This window comes from Thrips palmi, unplaced genomic scaffold (assembly GCF_012932325.1).
Source record: "Thrips palmi isolate BJ-2018 unplaced genomic scaffold, TpBJ-2018v1 HiC_scaffold_7, whole genome shotgun sequence".
Classification (NCBI taxonomy): domain Eukaryota; kingdom Metazoa; phylum Arthropoda; class Insecta; order Thysanoptera; family Thripidae; genus Thrips; species Thrips palmi.
Genome location: NW_023144634.1, coordinates 5,499,935 through 5,515,123, shown reverse-complemented (window position 1 = coordinate 5,515,123; position 15,189 = coordinate 5,499,935). Strand labels below are relative to the sequence as shown.

General features: G+C 64.4%; 1 protein-coding gene across 7 annotated transcripts in view; it reads right to left on the bottom strand.

The window, feature by feature from the left end:
* The window catches only part of LOC117652896 (spectrin beta chain, non-erythrocytic 1), a 53,691-nt gene that overhangs the window by 37,310 nt on the left and 1,192 nt on the right, over positions 1–15,189 (bottom strand). The gene's annotated exons all lie outside the window — the stretch shown is intronic.

Below are 15,189 nucleotides of genomic sequence, written 5' to 3'. Positions count from 1 at the left end.
AAACGAGAGTGAGTCCAAGGGGCGCGTGCTGGCCGTGCTGGGTGCTGGACATGCTGAGTCATGACGGCGGCTGGCTACCTGGAGCTGGGCCTGCGTGGCCATGGCCATGGCGGGGCCTGGGCCTGGGCCGCGCCCCTGGCCGCCCTGGGCGCGCTGGCCGCTCTAGCTGCCCGTCCTCTTCGGCGGGGCCGGTGGGGCCCATGGGCGGGGGCTCATGAGCACTGTCACGCGGCTCACCTGCAACAAACAGAAACGGGCAAATTAGCGTCTCGCCTTGCATCCATTCCGCATCTCGCCGGCAGTCAGAGAGAGAGGGAGGGAGAGGGGGGCAGACGCCGTGTGAGGTCCGCTCCACCAATCCGAGTGTGGGAACGGAGACGCTCATGCCAGCTCTCCATCATCGCAGCGCGCGGTGCCGCCGGGCAGCAGCCTGATTCCGAATAGGGTTCTGTCTCTCTCGCGCCCGTGGGGCGTCCCGCGACGGTGCGAGAGAGACAGAGCGACGGCGCCTCAGAGGGGCCACACGATTGCTTTACTCTCGAGACGGCGGCGAGGCGGCGAGGCGCGCGACAGGTGTGTCAACATACGGAGCACCTGTACCAGTGAGCGCGTCCCGTTCGCGGCTACGCGGCCGCGCGGCCGGGCATATGGGATGCGAGCGCGAGCGCCGCGGCCGGGGCGTTTCACTTCGGGGAACAGGCAGCAGCGCGGCCTGCACGGCCTGCACGCCGGCCAAGCGGACACGCTCCGGGGGCCACGACGGCCACGTGCACGCCGCGGCCGCGGCCGCCAGTGTCAGGGTCAGGATCATCCTGGGGGACTCGTCCCGGAAGGGGTCACCCCGACGACCCGAAGACGGGCCCGGCAACCCGGCCCGGCATCATGAGAGGCTCATGGAGCCGGATTACCCCCACCCCAGCCACTTTACAGTGCAGGCAGCATGCAGGCGGCCGGTGGATAATCGTCCTCACTTTCTTGCTAGGAATCTTCATGACTTGATTCGTGCCGAGGACCCCCTCTGCCTTCACGCGGCCTGGACGGCTGGCCGGCGCCACCGAGACTAGTGCCCCGGGGCACCGACGGCCACGCCGACGGCCACGGACCGGCCAGGTCCAGCGGCGCAGCCAGGGCAGCCAGGGCAGCCAGCCCGGAGGATCGTTTCCGACGCAGTCCCAGCCACGCAGCGTCCCGTAGTGGCGCGAGAGAGACGGCGACGAGACCATCCTTGGGACCGGCTCGGCTGAGCCCCTCCACGAAGCACAAGCACGCCATGCGCCCATGCCGCCCGCCACGCCTCACCAGTGCCTCGCCGCTTTCATAAAAAATATTATCAAGCGGGGGGCAGTTTTCAAACGGGACGCTACCGGCCCGTCTGGTAATTAGAAACGTACACTCTCATTGACGGACTTTAAACTGGCGCCGAGCACACACACAGACAGACGCGGCCGTCGAAAAAACCCACGGGCCGGATCGGGCGCCGAATCCGGTCCATTCCACTGCAGCCCATCCGGCCTCTCTCGCACCCCGACGGGACGGGCCGCGAGTGCGAGAGAGACAGAGCGACGGTCACCACGGCAACGCCGCCGCGGCCCTCGTTTCCGGGCAGAGCGTGCCGCCGTGCCCGTCCCACGCACCCACTGCACTGCGAATATACAGTGTGGGGGAAGGACGACGCAACCGCGTCACGCGCAGTACATCACCGGCCACGCCGCCGGCTTCTCACGCGGCCGGCCGCCTCGCTCCGAAGGACCGATTCGTCGCTCCGTCTCTCTCGCACCGCAACGCCCCACGAGTGCGAGAGAGACAGCGACAGCGCGACGGGGCAGCAGCGGCGGCAAGCCCACGGCACGAAGCACAACAAGGCGTGCTAAATCAGTCGGCCGGCCGGCCGCCACCGGGACGGCCACGACGTCCACGACGGCGAAGGCGCAGCGCTGCCAGCAGACGCTTTCGTCGCTCTGTCTCTCTCGCACTTACACGGGGCGCCCCACGAGTGCGACAGAGACAGAGCGACGAGTCAGTCTGCAGTGTGGCGGCGACTTGAACGCGGGGCGGCGTCCACGAGGCTGCAGGGGCCCGAGGGGGGCCCAGCCCCCAGCGCGGCAGGCAGGAATTTGCATGTACTTTGCACCTGGATTGCGGGCCGGGGCGGGGCGCGGTGCGAACCCACACCGCGCGTCTCGGATTACAGCGCCGCCATCGAGCCGCGCGCCGGAAGCGGGATTGGAGCGCGGAGCAGCGCGTCGACATCGCGACCAACAACAACAACAACAACTTCGCCACAGTGGTCGCAAAGCGTGACCACTTGTCGACACCACCAACAACAACAACACTCGGCCATGCCGCTGCAAACAGCGAGAGCGAGCGGCTGGTAATTGTCACCTCCTTATCAGCGCGGTGCCGCCACGGCGTCCCCGTGTTGGCGTCGCCGGTCGCTCCGTCTCTGTCGCGCCCGCGCCCGCACACGGGGTGCCCCTCGAGTGCGACAGAGACAGACACACGACTCTTCGGAATCGCAGCTCGGCACAGCGTCGCGACGCAATTCGGCCATGCGGGGGCACACTGCAGACTGATTCTGAGAGTCGTCTTCGTCGCTCTGCCTCTCTCGCACCCGTACGGGGCCCCCATGAGTGCGAGAGAGACAGAGCCACGAAAACGACGACTTTCGGAATCAGTCTGCTGGAAAGTGTATGCATGGTAGCGGTATTCAGTGGAGGGGCAGGTAGGTACGCCAATGGCTACGCCGATGCCGCCAATCTGCACGCACACGCACACGCACACACGCACACACAAACAAGCACGCACGTCGCAGACAGACGCATATAATTGACACAGGGAATCCGCTGCCTCGGCTAACGAGTCCGACCTTTACTCCGGAGTGCGCGGCCGAGGCGGCAATCGACACGGAACTCGAGCGGCCAACGCCAAGATGCACCGCCCGGAACGGACTCGAAAAAAGGCCTCAAAACGAACGGGGAAAACACACAACGCCACCACACTGGCTGCGGCGAGAGCCCCTTACGGCGCGAGGGTGGGCAACCCGGCGCACAGCGGTGCGCAACAGGCGGGCCTGCAGACTCGGCGCTCGCAGTGCCCGGCTGTGCCGTGCCGTATCGCGCACCCACAAATAAAACCAACAACATCCGCGGTGGCCTCGTCCCGCATTCAATCGCAACGAGCCCGGAAAAAGTAACAACAAAAGTCGCAAAAAAAAATCCCACGGCGCGGCGCGCGGCTTAGGAGGGGCAGAAAAAAATAAAGTAAGGGAAACAGCAGGCAAATAAAACGAGGAGACAGGAACGTCCTTGCTTTGTCGCAGAGGCAGTGCACCGCGAAGCTCGCGACGCAGGACCCGGCTCGGCTCGGCTCGGCTCGGCTCGGCTCGGCTCGGCTCGGCTCGCTGGACAGCACGAGAATCCATCCAACCGCGTCTCCTCGCCGGACTCGGCTGGACTACTCGCTCATCTCGAGGAGTGCGTCGTCGACGTCCTCGTCCGCGTCCCCAAGGACACGACACTGCAAGTCTAGGCAGCGGCCACTGCAAGGGCCTGCCGCGGCCTGCCCTTGCCGCATCCCGGGGAGAAACTCGCCTTCCAGGCCCTGGAGGTCCTGCGGGACGTGGCACTGCAGACCCATTCCGAGAGTCGTTTTCGTCGCTCCGTCTCTCTCGCACTCACGGGGTGTTCCATGCAGGCGCGAGAGAGACGGCGCGAATCAGTCCGCCGCTGCACAAATCAATTCCGCCGAGCTCATTTCTCGCCCCCCCCCCCCTTTCCTCCTCACGCCCCTTTAATCTGCAGCAGGAAATCAATCATAATTTACGAATGACCGTGCGAAGCAACGCCAAGCAGCGCGGAGCGCGGTAGCGGCGGCGCAGGCACCTCGGCGCGCCCGGCCCCGAGACTCCAGCCTTCCCTTCTCCAGGCCGCCCCGGGCTGCAGACTCCAGACTCCAGGCCGCTGGAGCGACGTCGCTTCCCAGAAGCAGCCAATTGACGCGGACGGGTGTGCCGAAACCCGACGGAAAAGTGTCCTCGTCCGAGAAAGACAAATCGGGCCGAAAGGAAGGAGGAGGGGGTACACAGTGGGCCGGAAGACCGGTGGAGGCGGCCAAAACTCGAGGCGCGTTTTGAGCTCCAGAGTCGCTCAACAGACCTCGAACCGAACGTGTGACCCCACCAATGGATTCCTCGTTCGGAGAGCAATGCATTGGTGGGGTCACACGTTCGGGCTCACAAAACGCGTCTCGAGTTTTGGCCGCCTCCACCGGTCTTCCGGCCCACTGTGGGGCGCAGCGAGGAGCGGCATAGCCAGACCAACCGCCGCGCCAATTCCGGCTACTTCTAATTTTAAAACGAAAACAAGACCCAGCATGTCGAAAGCAAGCCTCCATTTAGCCGCATCGTGCAAAGCGGTGCGAAGCGGTGCAAAGCGCGGACGCACGGACGCACGAGCAGACAGGCAGATGCGCGTCGCAATACCTCTGGTCGCAGCTAAGGGCTCGTTGCGCCTTTCGCGTGTGAGGGTTAGGAAAGCGTCCCGAAAGAACGCCCCGAAGAAAGCGTCCAACTTGCCGGGCTCGGCGAGCCAGTTACAGTGCACGGCGCGGGCCGGAGGATGGCCGGTCGTCGCTAACCAAGGCGTGGCGGGGCGTGGCGGGGCGGGCGGGGCGGGGCGGGGCGTGGTGTGGCGGGGCGGGGCACATCCTCGTTGGCACTCAGCGCCCCAGGTAATCCCTATCCTATGCATCCACTCCACTGCAGCGGCGACTAGCCGCGACTAGCCGCAGGCTGGGAAACCTAGAGCAACGAAAGCGTCACACGGATGCAGCAGCCACACGACTACCAACCAGCGACACGAAAACAGAAAAATAAAAACACTCCTCAAAAAAAGCATTTAAAAACATGTAGCATCCACATCTTGCATCTTCCTTCGAGATGCGCCGCTCGCATCCACTTTTTCATTCATCCTCCGCAGTGCAGCAGTGCGGCATGGCAGGGATTGACAGCTTCCCTTCCTGGCTTTTTGCCCGGCGGCGTAACTACACCGCACTGCGTACTGCCGACTCACGTAGGCAGATTAACCAAGGACGCGCGCCGAGTCGCATGATTTACGATACGGACGCTCGCTCTCTACGTGACTATACGTACGCCGTGCACTCCGCCCACGCGATAAGTGTTGGGAATATTCGTCGCCAACGACCCACATCAAGAGACGCCGTCCGTCCCGGAGACGACACTGACAGTCGTCTTCGTCGCTCTGCCTCTGTCGCGCTCGCGGGGAGTCCTTGCGGCTGCGAGAGAGAGACCGCAGGCCGCCGCGCGCGGAAGCAGTCTGCGGGCGCGTGATCCCGAAGAGAGGTTCATCACTCTGTCCCCCTCGCACCCTGACGGCGTGCTCCGTGAGTGGGACGGGGACGAAACGACGACTCCACTACTGTACGCGACGACGGCGCGCAGCAGGCGGTTCCCTGGCGGTTCCCTGGCGGTTCCCTGGCGGTTCCCAGCCGCCAAGCGGCGCGGTGTCTTTTCGGCTGGATGTATGCATATAAAGGAATGGGGGAAATAGAGTGGCTGCGTGGGGAAGGCGGCCAGGCCTGCCCCGCGCCACTGGCGGTGTCGCTCTGTCTCTCTCGCACTCTCGGGGCGCCCCGTAAGGGTGCGAGAGAGAGAGCGGTGTAAAGTCCAGGGACCGCGCCCTGGGCCTGCCACTTCAAGTGCGCCGTCCCGGCCGCCAGGTGCGCAGTGTACAGTGTACAGTCCGAGCAAAAACCGCGGCGCGTGGTATCTCCAGCCCCGCGTCACGACAAGACGTGACTCGGAGACTAGGGCCACCTACACTGCAAGCCGCGGCCCGCTTTGCCTCGACAGTGTAGCGTCGCGTCCCTGCTCCACAAACACAGTGCACACCGTGGGAGCGGCCGGCGCGGCACGGCGCGGCCCCGATGTGGATGCAGAGCAATGCAGAGCAATGCAGAGCAGCAGCGAGGTGATGTCATCGCCGACACGGCCAGGTGCACAGCGCGGGCCCGGCTTCGAATCCCACCGCCGGCCTGCCACTTTCATTCCCAGTGTGCGCCACACAAAGCGCAGTGTCCGAGCCGGACAGCCGAACCGACGGCGATCACGTAGAGGGATTGGAAACTTGAACGCGTACGATATGCCGGCCCGGCCCGCCCCGCCCCGCCCCGCAGCGCCCAGCCCCAGGGCCCGTTTCCCCGTAAGAGTCGGAGTCCTGCGCGCGTACGTGTTGTCTGAGGCCCCCTGCAGCCTCCTATTTTGGTCCTGATCGGCGGGGCGGGGCGGGGCGGGGCGGGGCAGGGCGGGGCGGGGCGGGTGGCGGTGACAGCGGCACCCTGGGCCCTGGGCCTGGGGCAGGCCGGCGGGCCACGGAGCGGGTCGCGAGGCGGATGCCGGATGCACGGCGCTCATTTTGCCCAAAAATAGGCCGGCCGGCGCGACGCAGCGACGCACGCATCACGCCTCGCTGACTCACGGCAGTCTCTCTCGCTCCCCCTCGGCACGCCCCGCGAGTGCGAGAGAGACAGCACGACGCACGACTCTTCGCAGTGGGCCGGCGGCAGGCCGGCAGGATGTGCCGCGTGTCCGGGACGCGCGAGTCAGCTGGATTGGGCCTTTCGGGGGCCGTGCTCGCCGTGCTGCAGACTGATTCCGAGAGCCGTTTTCGTCGCTCTGTCTCTCTCGCACCGGTACGGCACGCCCCTCGAGTGCGAGAGAGACAGAGCGACGAAAGCGGCTGGAAATCAGTCTGCTGGTCGTGCTGGCCGGTCCAGGTGGTCAGCCGTCGCGTGGTCCGGAAGCACGACACTCGGTGGAGTGGCACGTGCTCGCCACCTGAGAGCGCCGGCGGCCACAACCCGCAGCAACATCCAAAGCGAAGGCCGGTGAGGCGGCCATCCAGACGCGTTTTGAGCTCCAGAGTCGGCAGGGGCTGAACCGAACGTGTGACCCCACCAATGATTGCATCCAAACGAGGATCCTTGGTGGGCACACGTTCGCTTCGAGTCCCATTAAGCGTCTTTAGAGCTCAAAACGCGTGTAGAGTTTTGGCCGCCTCCACCGGTCTTCTGGCCCACTGTGCACCGCCAGGCCGCCACAAACAACCTCTCCATTCCAAAACAAAAATTCCAAAAAAATCGAGTCCATCTTTAATCACTCGGGTTGGGTGCCAGCAGGCCACTGACCCGACATGGACCCGACCCGACCCAGCCAGTCAACCTGACGCGCGGCGCCGTGGCGGCACCGTTCCAGCGACCAATCAGGGGCCTCGCTTTTCGCGGCAAATTCGAAAGCGAGCGCTCTGATTGGCCGCGTGAGGGCCTCGGGGCGCCGGGGAGCGGCGGTGGGTTCGATTCCGAACAGTGGCGTCGTCGCTCTGTCTCTCTCGCACTCCGGGGCGTGCCGAGGGGCTGCGAGGGAGACAGGGCGACGAGGGCCCGCCGGCCGAGCCGACGAGCCACACGCCGAGGCGGCCGAGGCGCGCCCGTAGCCTCTAGAACCGGTCCTAGTTACTGCTTAACGGGAACCATTTTCGAAGGGTGGGGAGGGTGTCCCAGTCGGTTCACAAGTCACACGCCGCGCCGAACCACGCCGTACTCCTGTCCGCGTGTCTGTCAGCCAGGCCAGCCAGCCAGCCAGCCAGCCTCACTCGCGGACACCCATGTACGTCTGCTTGACAAAGAGTGCCAAAGTGCTTCACGTCATGTCAAGCCGCGTGACGTGAAAGGCATCCTCCACCCATGACCTCACCAACCCACGGCAAAAATACCACCATCCAGAGGTGATCGATTAATCGAAACACGATCGAACGGTACTAGAAAGCCCTCATAGAAGTGCGGCTTCTTTTCACAGTGCACAACGGACGCGGAGTAAGTGCACTTATATGCTACCACCACGCAGTCAGTTACACACACTGGGCATCAGGAAGGCGTAGCTTTATTTTTACACTTGCGCGCGCACGCCATGTGGAGACTGCGTAGGCTCCGTTAGCGTGACAGGCAGACAGACGGACACAGTACATACTACAGTACAGAGCCGTTCTAAGGCTACGAGGGCTGAGGGGCCCTGCAGTCGGAGAGAGGGGGCATAAGCCCCTAAAAGGACCGCGACCACTAGAGTCCACAGCACAGTTTATTTTCTTTCGTGCACCATTTTTTTTTCCAAATCCGAAACGCGTCTCGAGATTCTGAAAGGGAGCCAGCAGGAAGGAAGTCGTTACGTCAACCGAACGCCACGGCGTCGCTCCGTCTCTCTCGCACTCACGGGGCGTTGCGGGCGTTGCGTCGGAGAGCGAGAGAGACAGAGCGCCGCGAACCACGAGGCCATGAGGCAGAATGGCACGCCGGTGCTTGGAGGCGCCAAAAAGGAGCAAACTGGCGACAAAAAAAACGGCCCAAGTATCGGTAGCGAAGCACCGCGCCGCGCGGTACCGCCACGCCACTGCCACGCCACTGCACTGTGAGGCTGCTGCCTCGTGCCAGTCGCCTTTATTCACGACGGTGTGCTCGTGCATTCTGCGGCCGGATCGGAATGCTCACACTGCTAGAAAAAGACTCCGCTTTTCTTTTCGTTTTATCATTTTGCAGCAGTGTACAGCGGCGGCAACCTGTCGCAAGGTCCGCAAGGCAGCTCACAAAAGAGGCGGCGGGCGGCGCGACGCTCCATTCAGGAACACGTCCGAGACAACGTCGACGCCAACCATCCGAACCCATCCCGTCCGCCCGCGTCACTTCCAGGGAAGTCGGAACCGCACAGTGAGGAGGCGGCCAAAACTCCAGACGCGTTTTGAGCTCCAGCGTCGCTAAATGGGACTCGAATCGAACGTGTGGCCCCGCCAATGGATTGCTCTCCGAACGAGGAATCCATTAGTGGGGTCACACGTTCTGTTTACCAAACTCTGGAGCTCAAAGCGCGACTAGAATTCCGGCCGCCTCCGCCGGTCTTCTGGCCCACTGTGCTCCGTGGGCAGTCTGGTGCAGTCGGCAACCCTAGACGCGGCGGCAATCGGCGTGCATCACTGCCAAGGTCATCCGGACCTCCGGACCCGGACGCAACCGGGCGAGGGGCCACCTTACAATAATGACCGGGCCGGGCCCCGCCAGGCCATATACTCCCCGAGCCGAGCTGGTCTGATTTCAAATCGAAAAGCCATCAATTTTTATGCACCGGAGAGGGTTTTATTCGATGGCAATCTGGCGAGAGGATCAAAGAAAAACAGGCAGGAGGGGCACTAGCCCCAGCCCCGGCGCGGCGCGGAGGCACGGAGGGCTCGCCGCCACTCCCCTCTTACACCTCAACACTTCCCCCTCCCCTCCCCCTCCCCCTCCCCCCGCGAGTTGTGACCTTGGGCAAAGCCTCCAAGGCTCCACGGCCGGCACGGCCGGCACGGACACGCGGTGGCGGGGCGTGGCGCGGCGGTCCGCCACCACCAGCAGCACCACCGCGACGACGGCCACGACCACGGCGTCGTCCAGAGGGTCCAGAGGCCCGAACCCCGCAGGACGAGTCCCCGAGTTGCCATGCGGGGGAATCGTGTCTCTCTGGCACTCGCGCGGCGCGGCGCGGCGTCCCAACTGAGGCTCTCTGGTCCCAACTCTCGGAGGCTCTCGGGGGCCTCGCGTGCATCTGGCTGGGGCATCTGCAACGCACCACCACGTCCACCACGCGCCCTCCGCGGGGAACACGCCGGGCCCTTGGCCGGGCCGCGGCCGGGCCGCTACTTCCACTGGGCCTTCTTCCCACGCTCTCACAAGGATGCTGAGAAAGAGCAAATTGTTTGAGTATCGGCCCGGCCGGGCCCGACACGCACGTCCGCGCCTCTGTGCGCGCGCGCGTGTGTGTGTGTGTGTGTGTGTGTGTGTGTGTGTGTGTGTGTGTGTGTGAGTGTCCGTCCGTGTGATGGGAGTTATCAGCCGGGCCGATACCCGACCTTTGGCCGCTACGCCGCTGCACTGTGCACTGCACTGCGCCCAGTTCCGACTGCCTTGCACACTGACGCACTGCTAGGCCTACGCCAAAGTGACTGAAACGCCCCGACTAGAAGTCTAGAGTGCCGCGATCCACTTAGCGGCCGTTAATCTCGCAACAATGGCCGAGTCGGGCCGAGTGCTTTCCGCTGCTTGACGCGATGTGAAGCGGGCGAAGCGGGCCCGGCCAATTATGCAAAACGGACTTACGCGCTCGGACGGACATAGTCTCACTCCGACGACTACAGTGTGCCGTCTCTCTCTCCCTCGCGTCCCTTCCCAGAGGCAGGGCGCGACGCGGCCCGCGGGGCGGCGATTCAAACGCCCCGCCGCGCCTCACAGTGTACTGTAACGCCGGAACGCCCGCCCTCCACGAGCAGGCCGAGGAGGAGCGTCTGGACGATGAGGGTCTGGACGGCCTGGAGTGGAGCGAGCACGCCAGCAGTTGGCGCGGGGTGGTCCACGTGGTGTTTATGGCAGCCTCAACTGGTTCCCACACACTCACTCGCACACACACACACACACGCGGCCGTCACTCCGCCCGTCCGTAACACAAACCGAATCCCCGCCCCGCCCGTGCAGTCAGTCAGCGCAGCGTTTTGAAGAAGCTTTCTGAAAACGCCACGAAGTTTTGTTCCTCCAACGCCGCCGCTGAAGCGTACGCCCTTGGACAGTCCCTCGAAACACGCAGAATGCAGGACTTTGGCCAGAGCTGTCACCCGGCTAACACTTCCAATCCCCAGTCTCGGCTCCCTGTCGGGGCTAGGCGTCAACACGTCAGTCATCAGCCGCGTCGCTATGGTGGGGTAATGACCATCACTAACACCAGCACGCAAAAAAAAAAAGTTTTTAAAAAAATCAATTACACTTTGTCATTACGACCCGTCGTTATTAGACACGTGCCCGCGACGTGGGACTCACGAGCAGAGGGACCCCTGTGGGGCAGATTTCGCGCCAAATCGCCCCCCACCGTCTTCATGACTCTGCCGGACCCAAGAATGATTCGCGCACGTCGTCTCTCTTGCGAGTGCGAGAGAGACAGAGCGACGCAGGGCAGTGGACCGGACCGGGGCTCGGCTTGGGGCTTTAGGACGGGCCCCGACCAGTCAGTCCCCGTGCCCGTGACATCAAGCGCCACTTCTGGTGTAGCCGGCGAATCGTACACTGCGCGGTACTCGCAGGCATCGCGGCGGCGTCGACAGATAAGCCATGCGCGGCGTGGCGCGGCGTGGCGCGGCGTCCACGAGATACCGGCAAGGCCCGCCGCGCCGCGGCATGCCGTCAGCATAGCCAAAATAAAACACCGCTCGCCGAACCCATTCGCCCGTTTTTAATTTGCAATCGTTTTTGCCCATCGGCGTGCACAAGAGGCGCAGGCCGCAGTCAGGCCGCAGGCATGCAGTGACTCAACGCCTCGGCAGCGCGGTGGCGGTGGGCACACTGTGGGCACGGTCGCCAGGTGCCGTGCACAATCTACGTAACTCATTTGGGCCTCAGAGTGTTGCACCAGCATTCTTTGAAAATTTACTGTCAGGACAAAATCGGAACGCTCGCTTCCCCGGCAACCCATTTCACCTGTACTTCTGGGCTCCTCTCTCAAGGCCCTCGCCTTGCTCACCTTTGGCTGCGCCCAAAGGGTTTCTTTGGTCGCCCTCTGCCCCACACCGTTCACATACCAGCAGACTGAGAGTCGTTTTCGTCGCCCTGTCTCTCTCGCACCTGTGCGGGACGCCCCGTGAGTGCGAGAGAGACAGGGCGATGAGAGTCTCAGTCTGCAGGGCGGCAGTCTTCTCCTCTCCGAAATGCAAATCGCTGACCTGCTCCACTGGCTGGCTGCCTGGCGGGGCGGCCCGATGCATAACGAGGCCGCGAAGTCGAGGCAGGACCGGCAAGGCCGCTCGTGATAAGGCAACCCATTCCATCCAACAACAATCCATTCTCATTTCATTTTTAGTTTCTGTTTCCGACATTCCCAGTTTTCCTCTCCCTCCGCGAGCCTTGGGCGCAAGCCAGGGCGCGGCGCGAGGCGTTTGAACCCGCAGCCTCGTAATTGAAAATCCACTCGGCGGATTCAAACGCCGCGGGGCCGCCGCCGTGGGCTTCCCATTCATTCCAAGGGAGCCGTCATTATCGGGCAAAAACCGCGCTCGCCCATCATTCCATGGACGAGGCGTGGCGTGGCGTGGCGTGCGGCGCGAGTTGGTTCGCCGACCGCGGCATCGAAAAGCAAATGTCAAACATAATCGACCTCACCTCCTTATTCCGACACCTCCTCGCCAGCCAGCCAGCCGCGGCGCCGCAGAAAGCATCCAGTCATTGCGGCAGGGAAGAAGCGCCGCGCTATACACTTTCAAAAAATTAAAAAAAAGTCGAGGATGCAGAAAAAAGCGGCGCGGCGCAAGAGCATCGCATGAAAAAGTCGAAATTCTAACTCCACCAATTACACTCTTCTGGGGCTCCAATCAGCGCAGGCGCGGCAACGTCGTGCGCATCGTGATAACGGCGGCCACCAGAGGAACGATGAAAAAGTTGAGGGAGGTAAAGATGGTATAACCACGATAACTTATTAAGGTTGTCTTGCGCGATGGCGCTCGAAATTCTACTCAACGCCACTCCAGCCAGACGGCGGCTCGCTCAAAGTACGTCCAGCCAAAACATTCAAAACCAAGCTTTTCATTTTTCCTATCAGTTTCTTAAGTTTTCGTCTTTTTGAATGGGACTGTACCCTGGGCGGCAGGGAAAGCAGGAGCAAGGCATGCCCAGCCAGCACTGCCCGTTCATGCCTTGCATGCTCACTCCGTCGAGCTGGCTGCAGTGCCATCCAAGTGACCAGCCAGCCAGGCAGCCAAGCAGCCAGGCACCCAGCCACAGGACCCATAATCTCTCCTCTTCCTCCTCCTCGGATCGCTGCGGGTACCTCCCATCCGTCAGGGGGGCCTGGTGGGCCTGGAGCCTGGTTCCGAACAGTGCCGTCGACGCTCCATCTCTCTCGCACTGCTCGCACTCACGGAGCGTCCCGCACGGGTGCGAGGGAGAGAGACAGAACGACGCGGTCCTGGTGAGGGCCTGGCCCTTGGCCTGGCCGGCCCGGTTCGAGGATGAGAGAATACCCTGCACCGCGGCCAAGTCCCGCAGCGCCCCGCAGCGCAGCGCCGCGCCCCGGCCGCAATCCAGAGACAGGTTGTGAGCCGCGGAGCCGCGCATCGGCCATCCGGCCGTCCACCGCGCACCGCGCATCGCCAGGGCCCGGCCCTGGGCCTGCCTGGCCGGCCGGCCGGCGCGCGGCCCGCCCCTTCCAGGAGCCTCGAGCTGGAGGCTGCCGGCTGGAGCAAGCGACGCCAAGCACGAAGCACCGCGAGGCACGCGGGCCGCGAAGCACCGAAAGGCTTCGCCCAGGCTTTGCCAAAGCGCGGTCCCCTTTTGATATCTCACGCGGCCCCCGTCGGCCCCCTTCGGCCCCACGGCCTGTCGTCACGAATTCCCCGAGGACCGCCGAGATCGGCATCGGGAAAGTGCGCCGCCCCGCCTGGCCCTGCCTGCCTGCCGACTCACGGATCGTATCGTCGCTGTCTTTGTCGCACTCGCGGAGCACTCCGCAGGGGAGCGAGAGAGACAGAGCGACGGAGGGGATCCTTACTTCGGAATCAGGCGGCTGCCCGTCCCATTCAAGCACCCATTCATCCAGGGCGGGCTGCGCCGGGCTGCGCGCTCTAGGGCCGACGACACGGTTAGTTCGGGCGGCCGCCGCGGCGGGAAGATGGGCGGCGCCACCTGCCTCGCGGCACGCCGCCACGCCACGCCGCGCCACGCCATGCCGGCCCGTAGCGGTATCATGTGCTTTGAGGCCTTTGAGGCCCCCGGGGTCCGCTGGGCCGGTCGGCCGGTCGGCCGTTCGTGGACGCGCCTCGCCTCGCCGGCCGGCCGGCAGGCCTGTGATGAATCTGGGGGAGGGACGGCCAGTCCCCCCACCTGTAATCCCCACGGCCTCGACACCTGTCAAGGTCGAATTCCGACGCTCATCAAGCCGAGCAGCGAGCAGCCCGACCGCGGCGTCATCATCGGCCACGTCGCGGCGTCGCGGCGTCGCGGCGTCGCAGGGCGTCTCGGGCCGAGCGGCTAAACGGCGCTACAAGTTACAAAGTGCTGCTGCCGGCCTGGCGGCGTGCTGCTTGTGCTGCCCCCCTCCCCGGCCACGCGGCCACGCGGCCACGCCCACGGCATGACAGTCCTGTTCCTCTTCCTCCACTCCGTCGACTCCGTGCACTCCACGCCGTGCTCCGGAATACGCTTTCCTATTCGCACTGCACGCCAGCCCCCTCCCGGCCCCCGGGCCCCTCCAAGCCCCTCCTGGCCCCCTACCGCAGGCATTCGTACACCGCGCGACACGTACACCGCATTCCTCTGCAGATGGCTCGGGCGGGGCGGGGCGGGGCGGGCGACAGACACCACCACGTGCTTCTGGGGGCGCGGCTGGCGCGGCCGGAGCCAACGGCAGGGGGAGGGGGACGACACTGCAGCCTTGCAGCCCCTCTCCGGTGGCCTCACATTCCGCGAAAAACAACGGACGCCCCCTCCCAGTGTGTCTCCCACCCCATCGCAGCGAGGCCACGATGCACGAGGCCCCAGACGGGGTCGGCCGGCCCGGCCCTCCCGGCGCCGCACAAGTCGCCCCAGTCCCACAAGATGCCTTCCGCTCCCACGCCCCCTCGGCGGCCAAGCCGCCAGCGCCCCGCCGCCGTCTCTCTCGCACCCACACGGAACGCCCTGCGAGTGCGAGAGAGACAGAGCGACGGCGAACAAGCACTGCTCGGAAGCAGCCTTCGCGTTCCTGCCCCCTCGGCCAGGATCCCCCCCGCCGGTGTTGCTTGCACTGCTTGCACCGGGCGCGGGAACCGCCGTGTAACATCGCACATACGAGCAGGGCGGCCAGGACGACGTGGACGCTCATTTCACAATGAACCACTTTCGCAGTCAGGAGCAGGACGCGCACGCGAGCGGCGAGCGCGTTACGCAAATGGAGAGCGTTCAATCTCATAGTATACGCAGCCGCCGTCCGTCCGCCCGTCTCGACACGGCTCCTCCCCCGCAGCCTCCCCGACAATGCGTGTTCCTCGACCTCCTTGACCTCCTCCGCGACGCGCCCCCAGAGACTTGAACGCGCGTTGCGACGCACCAGCCCACGCGCAAAACGCACGCGTCCTGGAG